Source organism: Xiphias gladius, chromosome 24, assembly GCF_016859285.1.
Source record: "Xiphias gladius isolate SHS-SW01 ecotype Sanya breed wild chromosome 24, ASM1685928v1, whole genome shotgun sequence".
NCBI classification, from domain to species: Eukaryota; Metazoa; Chordata; class Actinopteri; order Istiophoriformes; family Xiphiidae; genus Xiphias; species Xiphias gladius.
Genome location: NC_053423.1, coordinates 13938994 through 13952214, shown reverse-complemented (window position 1 = coordinate 13952214; position 13221 = coordinate 13938994).

Below are 13221 nucleotides of genomic sequence, written 5' to 3'. Positions count from 1 at the left end.
TAATACAGGGATTTCCGGGACCGCTCGACGTTACACGTTACTTTCCAGATTGGTGTCAGGGTGCAACATTGCGGTAATTGAAGGTAAACAATAATGTGTACCTTAGAAAGGCAGTGCCTTCTTTATCTGTGCTGCAGATATCAGTAAAACACTATCATGTTGTGAAAATCTTAACAATAACTCCCCTTCTGTAGTTAATGGTATTACCCATTTAAAGGAGCATCCTGTCTATTTTTGTAATGTTCAGTAACATCCATCATCAGGCACAAAATTAATTCTCTCACACCAGCTTGTAGTAACAAAGACTGTTTTTTGCAACGTTGTTTAAAAAAATATGATTAATCTCCCCTTTTAGTTTTGTTTCAAAGAAATGTGAGAACTTGTGGAGCTTTTATTGACCTTTTTGTGTTAATATATGTCCATGTTTAATTTTATGTTAATTAAACATGTTAATGTTAATGTTTATGTTAATGTTTAATTAAAAAAACAGCAATATACCAGCTATTGTGGATGGAACAGGTTCAGCAAGTTTCACTCGATAACGGTGTCAAATGAAGAAGAGCTTATATATACATCGGCTAAATAAACAAAGTGGCCCGTTATCACCAAAGTTCACCAATAGAAATTTTGATAAGTGAGTAGTATTTGTGAAATAATTAAATAACCAAGCAGAATTTAACGTGTGTAGCTTATAAGGTAAATACCATTAACCATTCGGCGTGACTACGCACTTAATAACTTCTTTTTTCAAGTTGAAGTGTTCTGTTTATTTAATACAGTGAGTGATTCTCTGCACCCAGGCTCATATTTCTATAACAAACAGGTGTGGAAATATAAATATACTGCAGTATATGATGGATGTCCTTCCTCTTGGTCCTGACTAAACGAACTAATCCTTTCAGTTGCACCACAAGAGAGCAGCAGAGGCCTGTTGATCCAAATTCATAACCCATCAAATACTACCAAAATAATTACCTCTTGTCATATATTTATGAGTATTATATCTGTTGCCAATTTATACATTATGTTATACAATTGTAATTTCTCAGGTACACACATTAGAAAACCCTCTTAATTGCATTTTTTTTTATCGTGTCTACCGTGTCCTGTTTGGTCGGGTGCATTTTGTGCACATTTCAATAGAATAATGCTTAGTTCGGCCCAGAACTTTTGACCATTTAGATGGTCATCCCAGGGGTGGGAGGTGTGAGTTTTGGCCTTGGGCCACATTTAGGAATCCCAAACATTTGAGTTCAGTGACAAATCAGTAGTCTGCCACATAGGCCATCAGGGTCAAAAACTCAAAACTCTGTAAAAGCTGCTGTGGAAGTGGCTTTGATTCAAAAGACCTGCTGGCTGGTCAGCTGATGATTTTGCTCTCCCCCTCTCTTCCTCTCTCTCTTCCGCTCACTCTCTCTCTCTCTCTCTCTCTCTCTCTCTCTCTCTTCCGCTCTCTCTCTCTCTCTCTCTCTCACACACAAACACACACACACACAAACACAATCTTTCGCTTTTTCTTTATGTCCCTCTTTCCCTATGACCCCAATACACAGGAGTTGCTCTTACTTCTGTCTTTTTTTTCTCTGTTTCCCACTTTCTATCATTTTTCTGTCTCTCTCTCCTCTCTTATTGAAAGGTTGGGTGTGTGTGTGTGTGTGTGTGTGTGTGTGTGTGTGTGTGTGTGTGTGTGTGTGTGTGTATGTGGGGGGGGGTGTTATTTGCTGACTGGGCTGGCCCGACTCTGTGGGTTAGGTGTTAGGCCTGCCAGTTCTAAATGATTGTGCCTGGCCCACTGAATGGACCCAGTGAGGCGGACGCCAATCCGACCCCAATGGGCGTTATCCCTGTCGACAGAGGCCATACGATGACTGTGCCCAAAAGTAATCGGGCCCAAATAAAAGCTGTGTCCGGCAAACGCTGACCCCCATAGAAACCCAACAACCTGGTGGGATTACTGCTGTGGAGGTGTGCGTGTGTGTATGTGTGTGTATGTGTGTGTGTGTGTGTGTGTGTGTGTGTGTGTGTGTGTGTGTGTGTGTGTGTGTGTGTGTGTGTGTGTGTGTGTGTGTGTGTGTGTGTGTGTGCGTTTGTGTTCGTGTCTATGTCTGTGTGAGTGTTAATGTTGGAAGAGGGGTGAGTGAAGAGGGGAGCTTGGTTACTATACTGATGGCTGGGCAATGTGGGTGTAAAGTAACTAAGTACATTCACTCAGGCACTGACGAGCAGTTTTAAAGTAGTGGCCAGTATTTTTATTTTTTAATATTCATTATTCACTTTTGCTCCATTAAATTTGTTTATGGATGAACATATTGGATGTATTGTGTGACAGATAAATAGCCTAGATTGGCTTCAAAGGAACTTCTGTTTGATGGCTGTTTTTGACGTTTGAAATTAAATGTATTCACCTCTTATTTTCTCTTTGGTCTCATAGTCTAAAAAAGGTGATTCTGATTGTTTTAACCTACACCAGCTGACTGTCATTACCTTTTAAAAAGTAGGACTATGCACTGATCATTGATGTGATGTGGTAAAATACAGTTCAAGTTTGGATTAATAGCAGTGGTGGAAAGTAACTAAGTACATTTACTTAAGTACTGTACTTGAGTAGAATTTTGAGGTACTTATACTTTACTTGAGTATTTCCATTTTGTGCTACTTTATACGTCCACTACACTACTTTTCAGAAGGAATTATTGCTCTTTCTACTCCACTATATTTATTTGACAGCTTTATTTACTAGTTACTTTCAAGATGAATATGTTTGACAATGAATAATATGACAAGCAACACATTGCTGAAGATGAGATAATCCAATATCTCACCATTAATTAAAGATTAGAGAAAAAGTCCAAAAACTGAAAACAGATTTGTGTGTCAGAACTTTGTTTTTTCTTCTTTCCTCTCCCATTTATCATCTCATGACCCCTCAGATTTATCTGGTGTCGCTGTATATAAAACTGTATATAAAGTAGTTCAGACTATCTCCACCTCCAGCAGCTACAAGAGTAACATACTGCCTCACACTGATGCCTCAGTATTAATCATCTAATGATGTCAGATATAATAATTTATCAGTCAGAGGGACCAAACCAGCGCTTTTACTTTAATGTATAACTACATTTTGCTGCTAATACTTATGTACTTTTACTTAGGTAGTATTTTTCATGCAGGACTTTTCCTTGTAATGGAGTATTTTTACATTGCTGAATTGGTACTTTTACCTAAATAAAGGATCTGAATACTAAAGTTATAGTAGGCAAATATTATATGCCAAATCACCATGAGATTAGGGTATCTTTAGCAAATATTGAGCTACTCTCACATCAGTAGAACATGTGTGTCTTATAGGCTGGGATTGATTAACTAATCTAGCTTTACTTTTTTTGAGTCAATACCATGGGTTAATAATTCAGTAAACTACAGTGAACGTGAGGAGGTGACTCAGTGTCTGAGTGCAGAAGTGCCCCTTTTTTGAAACCTGTGAAACCAGGATATGCATCTGCCCTAATGGGACACTCTTGTGCTTCATTTTAACACTCATGTCAGAGGAGCACTCGGGCCAGTAAACTGTGCATCTGGTCGGCAAAAGGCAGATTGTCTTCTGGTGGACTCAAGTCAACTGCAGAGGCTCACGAATGGCACACAGCAGTATCCTATTTTTTAATCTGTAGCAGGCTAATGATGGGTCATTTGCATGCTTCATTTTTCCTCAGTCTCACAAAGAAAATATTTGAACCAATTGCTTGGCTAATGATTGCACACACGCAAACGCACGCCCTAGTATGCATGGAAGATATGCCCCTTGATTTCCTTTCATTTAATTTTTGCTCATGCACTTTAGAAACTCGGTGCTCAACACGGAGTGTGAGGCAGACAGAAGGGTGAGCGATTCATTCACTGACCTAAAAGGAACACACAGTTCATAGAGTTCCTGTGAAAAAGGTTGCTGTGTCTATACAGGATGTGTACCATGCTCCTAGACGTACACTAAGGGAACAAGGTCAACATATAACCTTAATTGCTTGGAAGTGCACTTCATAGACTCATTTCACTTTGTATTTGGTCTTAATGCCTATTTTTTCCCCCAGGATACAAACCTTATTCCTCCTTGCCTGAAAAAAAAATGCCCCTTTTTAAGGGTTGCAACAGATAATCATTGGCATCTGTTGGCCTTATTTATTTTGTATAGCAAGGCCTTGCTTGTCAAAAATTTGAGAATAATTTACATAAAGGGGTATCTTGGGAAGAGTTTTTTATGCTCACTTCATTAAATTTTCCTGAATCATACAGCTAGGAAACGTGAAATCTTAAATTAAGTGGGATTTGCCTTTTAGAAGGCTGACTTTCAGAGCTGACTATTTAAAGTAGTTAAAATGAGCGACTCCCACAGTGTACAGAAAGGTTGTATAGATAACAGTATATCACTGGTCTTATCCAGGGCTTTGGAAAAAAAAAAAGAAGCCGTTTACAAAAAGCAGTGACTCTTGGATCTTCAAATGTATCATTCAGATAAGTTTGTCAGAAAGCCCAGTGGGAAATACTCCACCCTTGTTCATGTGGGAACTCAAGATTTACGTTTCTGCAGATTTGGCTTTCTTCTATGCTCATGCGGTTTTCGTGCTGGCACCTTGCCTTGCACAACCACGTACTGGTTTAAGCTCTTCGTGCACACAAAGGTTAAAGCACAGCGATTTAGCCTGGTCTGAATGTGTCCAGCGGGTCGCAGGTTAAAGAAATGCACTAAGCATTGCGGGGAAAGGGGTCATTCACATCCTGTTTTGAGAGAGTGGGGGGGGGGGCTGTCATGTGATTCATGTAGAAATTACTACCGTAAGACTGTTTATGTGAGGGTTTTAATCCATCAGCTAGAACACACTATAATGAGAGCAACAGGGGATATTCACGGAGATTGCGACTTCATGGTCCAAGTAGTTATTTACAGTCTCAAACAGGATCAGTCTGTTTGTTTTTTTGATTCCATGCAGCGATCACAGAGTCTATATTGCTTACACAGTCGTTCCTTTACTGTGATTTGTGCTTTTACCTTTTCAAATCAGTTCCCTTCATCAAATTATCAAATTTTCAATGTTGTTATTTATAGATATATATAGTATAAAATATATTATGTTGTAGTGTTGAAGACGGAGAACTCTTTCATCTGCTGAGGCAGCAGAGGGAAGTCCTTGCTACCTTTGACCTAGAGAAGAGAAAAATCCCTCTGAGATTCTGTTGCTTTGTCTTATATGTGTAACAGTGAGAACCAATTAAGTGAATTATGTCTGCTTCCCTGGAGCCCTGACAGGAACACCCAAGGGGAGAGCGAGAGTACAACTGCTCCCCCGCCAGCTCCTGCTTCACGCAAATTTCCCTCATCTTCCTCCCTCTCGCTGCTTTAACCCTCACCTAATTCTCTTTATTTCCTGCATCTCTAACGTCTCCACACATACTCACCTTTCCCCTGCTGTTGGCAGACTGTGGTGAGGTGGTGAGGGGTCTATCATGTAACAGTACCGGACCTTCTCTTCCCTTAAATCGATGTTCCTTTCCTTTCTCCTCCTACCTACAGCCCTTGTTTCTTACCGTGTTTCCTATTTGTTTTCTCATTTATCTTGATGATCACGCACCACCCGGCTATGAAACCCTTCAACTTCTTGTTTGGGTTTTACAGCCCACAACTTTACTGTTTTGGTTCTTTCTCACCTCTCTCATCGGGCAGCTTTTTTTAGCGAAAAACTACTAAGAATCCACTGTATGTTACCTGCCCAGCAGGCAGACGGACGAAATTTGCTACTAGCTGTTGGACATAATGGAGCATTTAGTTTCTAAAAAGCCAGGTATTTCTCTAAGGAGCAGGTAGAGATCAAAACAGAGCTACATGTCCGGAAACATGACTCCCAATGAATGCTAAAGTTTCTACATTTTTGCTGGATGTGTGAACTGTTTGCCAATAAGTTCTCTATATCAACTTTGTAAGGTGATAATATATCAGTGTTGTCTTTACAGTTTGTTGCACTGCCCCAAGCGGTCAGAAAAGTAGTTCAGATTTATAGGAAAAGATAAAGCCATTGCCATGTAAAATCTAAATTGTATAGGTATTGAATAACAAATAAAACTTTGGTAAACTGGGAAAAACACTGAATGGTAACCTAATTTTACCACAGCGCTACTTCTATGAGTACCCCTTGCCAAAATAGTTGGATATTAAATACGTTTTGAATGTTGTCGTAGCAGCTGAAAAAATCATTTTAATTATTATATTGTAATTTTTCTGATTGTGTTCAGAATTGGCTCCAAACCTGTTTAAGCCAGTCCAACAGATGTCTTTATGAAGACTTGGCTGTTTTTCCTTCTGTTTCCCTTGGTCCCTCTAGAGCAACAGAGCACTTGAAGACCTTTTTCACATGCTTTGCAGTCCAAATGATGAAAAGCTCTGATGTCTAAAATCAGAGCAACAGCTTTCTTTGCATGTTTCACCATGTCTCACTCCACTATCCTCGATTGCTATTGTCTCTTATTTCATTACAACGGTGTCAGGATCTTGACTTTAGGTCACATGTCTAACTCTCCCTTCTTCTTTTTCCCCATCAAAAGCTCTTGACAAGACAAAGAGCTAACTATAGGATTGACCCTTAAAGGGCGCTTGTTTGTTTAACGTGCAGCTGTGCATTGCAGGGAAGGCAGCTGGGTTCTTTCCCGGCGAGTTTCACACGGGCGTCGACTCAAACAGCTGTAAACCCATAGACCTTACATTTATGGTTATACGGTTCAGCTTAATAAAGAAATGCGCTCCTGTCCTACAGATACATTAGCAAATAGCTTTGGCTGCTTCATAGTTTTTATGGGCTGTTGATGTGCTGTTATAGTCTTACATTGTACATTGACATGCTTATAGTGCCATGAAAATCCATTGATTGTGACCTTGGCAACAGACATTACAGTAAACCTATAAAAAGAAAACTGCGGCAGTTTAATAAATCTCACCTGAAGGGTTTGCTGTTTGTGTTTATGCTACTGAAGGCCTGTTTGGAAGCCTCTTGGAGAAAGGTCAGCCTTTGACTAATGGCTTCCGTTTTCCTACTGCCTATCAGAGGCTGCAGTTATCTCTCCGCTGCATTGTGGGGAAGTGCCTGTTGCCTACAGCACGTCTCAAAGTGCCCGTCAGGCTAACGTTCCTGATGGCCTATTGTTTATTTAATAAATGTTTCCTGAGTCAAGTCAAAACTGTCTGCGCTCAGTCTGTGATGCAATGTAACATATTTCACTGAATGTGTATATTGCAGTTTACACAAACTTGCTTAGATAATTATATAGGATATTAGCTTTTTTTTTCTGTGGCCAAAGCGCAATGCAATTTTTGGCTTTGAAATGGAGATTCCCAATGAAATGACACAAATGCTTGTGCTCTTAGAGACGATTTACAGCTAATATGAACCCTGAATAGCATTTGTTTAGCAGGGTGTGGCATCTGCCAGCCCTGGCTAAGGCGGTGTGTGTAGTTGCTCAGTAGCAGAAAAGTGCTTTGCCTTTGACTTCGCCTCTTTCTGTTGATAAAAAAAATGTGAGCCATTGAAACCAGGGACAGACAAACAGCATGGCCTGACCTTAAAAATACTGACACAATTCAGTCATACCACCTGCTTTAGAAGGTCAGGGCGTCTGTGCGTGTCTGTCTGTGTGAATACTTAAGGCACAGAAACCACGACAAAGCATCACCTCTCCACCTAGATATTCCTTGAAATTTCACCCTGTTTGTGATATCGTATGGTTCAACAGACAGGCTGCTGTATTGTCTGGCACGAATTGTTCTTCCGGCACAAAAGAAAAGTCAAACTTCCGACTGTAATGTCTGCTGCCACCCCCAAACTTCCCAGCATGCCTTCAGTTTCATTGATTTGATAATGTAATAATTTAGTGTTTGAAGTTAGTTTTCCCTAACAGAAGTTCCGTTCTCGCTCTTCATGCTGTGGCTAGAAAATAAACTGCTCTGCATGTTGCACAGTCACCGAGTTCTTTCTGAGGATTGAGCACAGAGAATGCTTAATGTGAACAAACAGGAACCATCTACAGTATGTTACTTCCCATCTGGTTCAACACAGACACACATACCTTCAAGCAGAGACTCACAGACACACACACACACGCGCACACACACATGCACACACGCACACACACACACACACACACACACACACACACACACACACACACACACACACACACAGACTGATTTCAAAGATCACCTCATTCCTCATTCCCCCTACCACCATCACTCCCTCCAGATTACAGATCACATGTCCTGTCACACAGTAGTTGTAGGAGGAGGAGTGGATAAGCCAGCACAGCACAAGTCATGACTTGTGGTGCACTCAAGCAGAAAATACCAACACTTCCTGACTTTTTGTTGCCTAGCTGGGCATTTCTCTATCTGTTTTCGAAGAGAAATGCACAAAGTGCAAAGACATGGACAAAAGAACATGGTTTTATATGCATAAAAGCCATAATGCCGAGCTTGGGTTGTTATGCTCTCTAGGGGAAACCATTGTGTAGGATCTGGTTTGCATAGCATCACTTTAAAGATTTCCACCATCCTTCCTCTGAGTCATACAATCGCTCACAGGGGCCTCACTCTAAACTAAACTTTAACAGGAACTCCTGGTGGGGTGACTTGAAAAACACTGATTCTTTGTGGTCTCCTCAAAGGCTAAAATGTATTTCCTCATATACAGTGCAGGTGCCTTTAGCAGTTATATTTTTAGCTGGCCACACAATCTTTGCTACTTGAAGTGAGAATAGTTCGAAAACCCGGGCTTTATTAAAAATATAATTTAAGGTTGATACATTGAGGAAATTCTCTCTTGCTGCTAAATGACTGGGGCTCATTTCAGGCATGATTGTAGGTTTTGAATATTAAGTTTGCTGAGCCACTTGCACAACGGAAAGGCTAACCAGTAACAATGCAATCCTTTTGGTCAAACATATTAATGAGTCTCATACTACTTGGCTCTCTGTCTGCATTCTTTAGCGGACCCTGACCTCTGACCTCCCGGTTGACTAGCCTACTTCCAGACCTCTGAGTCCCAGCTGACACTTCAGATTTTTTTCAGCAATTCAAAATAAAATTATTGAAGCAAATAGAAAACAAAATTGTGTTACGTTTGCCCATTGCCTTAGGCCCCTAATCCCGCATGAGCAATCTACGCTCAGTTGCCAGTTTATTAGGTACACCTAGCTAAACCTAATCTGGTCTAATACAACAGTCCTATAATAAATCCTACCTTGATGAATGTTATAATGTTCCGTTTTTGTTGAAACTGTTTTAGAGTGGTGTTGATTTAACTGTATGATCGTTTTGAAATATTTCAATTTGTGTTGCTGTTGAACTGTATTTCATTATATTGACAGAGTTTTCTTATATTTTGTCCACCCTATATATATATCAATGAGGACGGGCTAAATAACAGAAACACCTCTCTCTATAATGCAAGAATTTTTTTTGCATCAGACTGTATTAGATTTAGCTAGGTATAAGCAGAATTAAGCAACAGTGACTGTTGATTTCTTGTATATAAAGACATATAAATTGCTCATTTAAAAGTTTTGGAGTGGTTGGTCTAATCCAGATGTCTCCACTGAAATCCACGAGTCCAAAACAGTGTCCCTTCCTGGAATCCCAGACGTGCCTCTCCGAGTGTTTGGGGAGATAATAGAGCAGCCTACCTCTGTGCGACCAGACAGGGAACAGCATGCATAACATTCAGACACATGTTGAAGAAATCAGAGCTCAGTCTAAAGTGTAACTGGATTGCGAGGCTCCGTGGAAAGAAAGCTTGTTGCGTGGCAACCAGCCTCCCCTACAGTTCCATGGGGGCCTCAACTGACATAGCTCTGCCCAGCTGTTCTGTTGCCCTCGGAGACTGATCTTGGGTGCTGTGGGCCCTCTGGAGAGGAATGAGGTAAAGCCGATGCATTTACAATGCTGTGAGCGAATGTGGAAGCGTGAACCTCACAGGTAGCCTCACAGAGACTCGGCGAGATGTACCTAGATGGCGCTTGATCTCAAGGCCAGCCCCACCCACAAGCAGAAACCTAAGTTGAAAAACGCCGGCTGGGAGTGAGATTCGAGCTGTAGGTGCAGACGGGACAGTCTCCTCATTCTGTTTTTGCTTGGATTTCCCTCCCTGAAACCAAAGTCAATGGGACTCAAAAGCAAACCACAATGAGAACGCTGTTATCAAGTTGTTGTGAGGCCAATGTTTCCGTGTCGTCATTTTAATACTAACATGTTAAGTTACAGTCTCACCATTTCAATGTAGTGTTTGTGATAGAAAGAGGGGTTTGTTTGAGTCTGATATGACAAATCAAATGATTAAGAACAAGCATAAAATCTGTTCCAGTAGGTTAAAAGACAAAGGCAAAATGTACCTGTATTGAGCTTCTTGAATTATAAAATTCCCTATCTACTAATGCTTAATTCACCCCTTAAATTCCTCAGCATCTCTGAGGTGAAGAATGAGGCGACATTTAGCAAATACCAGACCAGAGAAACAGTTCCTCCTCAAGCCATGGCAAATAAACAAATAAAAATTAAATAATAAATACAAAATAAATTAATCTTGACTGACATAGAGCCTTTTAATGTTTTCTGAGTAAAATTAAGAGAGTCGCACATCATATTTTGCCTGAGAATTTATATCTCATACATCAGACTATCTTTAGCCACTGAAACAGGAAAGGCATTTGTGTTTGACGGAGTTTAAATTAAGGACAACCAGAGGACAAGCAGAGGAAGGGTGTCAACACTGAAACTCAAGTGGAGCTTTCCAGGTGTTATTCAAAGGATGTGAGTTCATTCTTCCAAAGCCCAAGACATCTTTCTCAAGGCAGAACATCTCCAATGTCAATAAGATACCTTTGTCTATCAGGCATGACAATACACACACACACACACGCACACACACACACACACACACACACACACACACACACACACACACACACACACACACACACACACACACACACACATGCAGACAATATATGCCATATTATTTATACACTCGTGTATTTTCTTGTACATGACTTTACGAGAAATATCCTGACAATAAATAACACTGAATGTCCAAATGCCACTTTATCCTGAACTCTTGGCAGACGTCTCACTATCTTCTTCCTTCCCCAACAGCTTCCTAATTTGCACGCGAAAACCACTCTGCTGACGTAAGGTTTACCTCCGTCAGCTATGGGTAGCCGAGGAAGATCCGGACCTTTCCCCTCCAGTGGAATACCTCCCTTTCTAACCTGCTGGGCCTTAGGCTAGAAAATATTTTTTCAGATGTTCTGAGGTAATCTCTGCCTTATGCACACTGCTCATGTTTGAGATTGTATTGTTTTTTTTTTAATACTGTACAGCTCCTGCCAATTCACATGCTAAAAGCCATCAATGAGAGCTGCTCGCAGAATGTGACTCATATTTTGTTCAGTTATCTTGAAGTTTCCAGCTCCTTTTTTCAAGGTATATTTTAGATCATTAAGAAACACCATGGACCATCAAATTAAGACGTCTGAGATAAAACGGGGAGGTGGAGATCTGCGTCATTCCCCGCAGTTATCCAAACAAAGTGATGGCGATGCCTGTGGATCACAGGCACTGCACCTGTAAGTCAATCCGTAGCAGATGTGATCTCGGCTGGCTGTGAGAAAACGACCGTGTTTTTGGAGTACTTTTATAATGCCCATACAGACTACACAACATTTTGAACAGTGTGCACAAAGACAAAACAGGGGCTCTCCAGATTAATTTGATCGAGATTTCTTTTTTTTCTTTTTTCTTCTTTCCCCAGACCACAGCGGTGCTGTAGCCTAGAAGACGTGACCTGCTGCAGCAGCGCTCAGTCTACTCAAAGCTCAGTTTCATGATCAGTAAAGTAACGGATTGCAGAGCATCGACAACATATATGAAAGCGGGAAGATTTACCTTTAATAGTCAGCAAGTGAACAGAAGTAACCCCCCACGTTTCTACAGTGTTAGCTACGGGCATGGATTAAAAGCAGCACCATTGTACTGGTGAAAAGTAATCTTCATGTTGATATCACATTCAAGTCACTGCAACACTATGCTTACCTACTCTTTTTTTTTTTTTCTCTTAGCACAGATTTTATTTAGTTATGTCCAACAAGGACCAGAATGAATCCCTTTTTTTCATTTCTGGATAGTGACAAGACTGAATTAACCTGTTTTGGGGGGCACCAGAGTAATTGCCGTTGGGCTCTTGTTCACTACGACTTATCATGTACAGATTTTGAAGTCCACTCCTATACCGGAACCCTACGTGGCCCCCGGGTTTTCGTATGTCAGTTAGTTTGTAATTTGATGTAACACGATATCTTACTACGGAAATTGCATGTGAGCACAATATAAACTAACCTAACAAAGGTGTTAGAATCAGACTCAAGGACCCGCTACAGGAGAGGGCCACAAGTTTACCCAACTTTTTAAGATCCAATTGATATTGCACTAGTGGTGCAAATTCCCTAAAATGTTTGCCAGTAACCCAATTGCCAAAAACCAACTGACACACATTGCAAAGGGCAATGTAGCTCACAGTGCTACTTTTCCATTATTAACAATATAAATGGCTCCTTGGCTCTAGAAGTGAAATCTATTTGAGGCAATAAAATGGCCAATAACAAACTAAAACACTGTTATATTCTCATCCACTGGGCATCTCCCCAAAAGTGCAAATACTGTACGTCCTCAACTGCTGCCAGTAGCATTGTCCACAGAGAACGGAACAAGAGTGCTGGCCCACAATTCCACCTGTTTCAGCTCTTTTGGCCATTAGGTCCAATCAGTACTATCGTCTCCCTTTCCTGTCATGGGAAAGTGGCTGTCGTCTCTGGAACAATCCCCCCAACACACAGAAACACATGCGCGCGCACACACACAAACACACGCACACACGCGCACACACGCACACACACACACACACACACACACACACACACAAATTGGACCAGTGGCCAAAGGGCGGGGACGTCTATGGGGACAATCCATAATGCTTTTAGTTTCTCTATGTATGCACAGCTGCCAATACATGTGCAATGGGAAATGTTCAACCTCCCAAAAAGGAAGAGGGGATACATTTCCTCACTGAACTCTCTGCACGATGCTCTTAATACTTCTAAATAGAGTTCATATCCTCATAGAGTCCCTGCCAACAC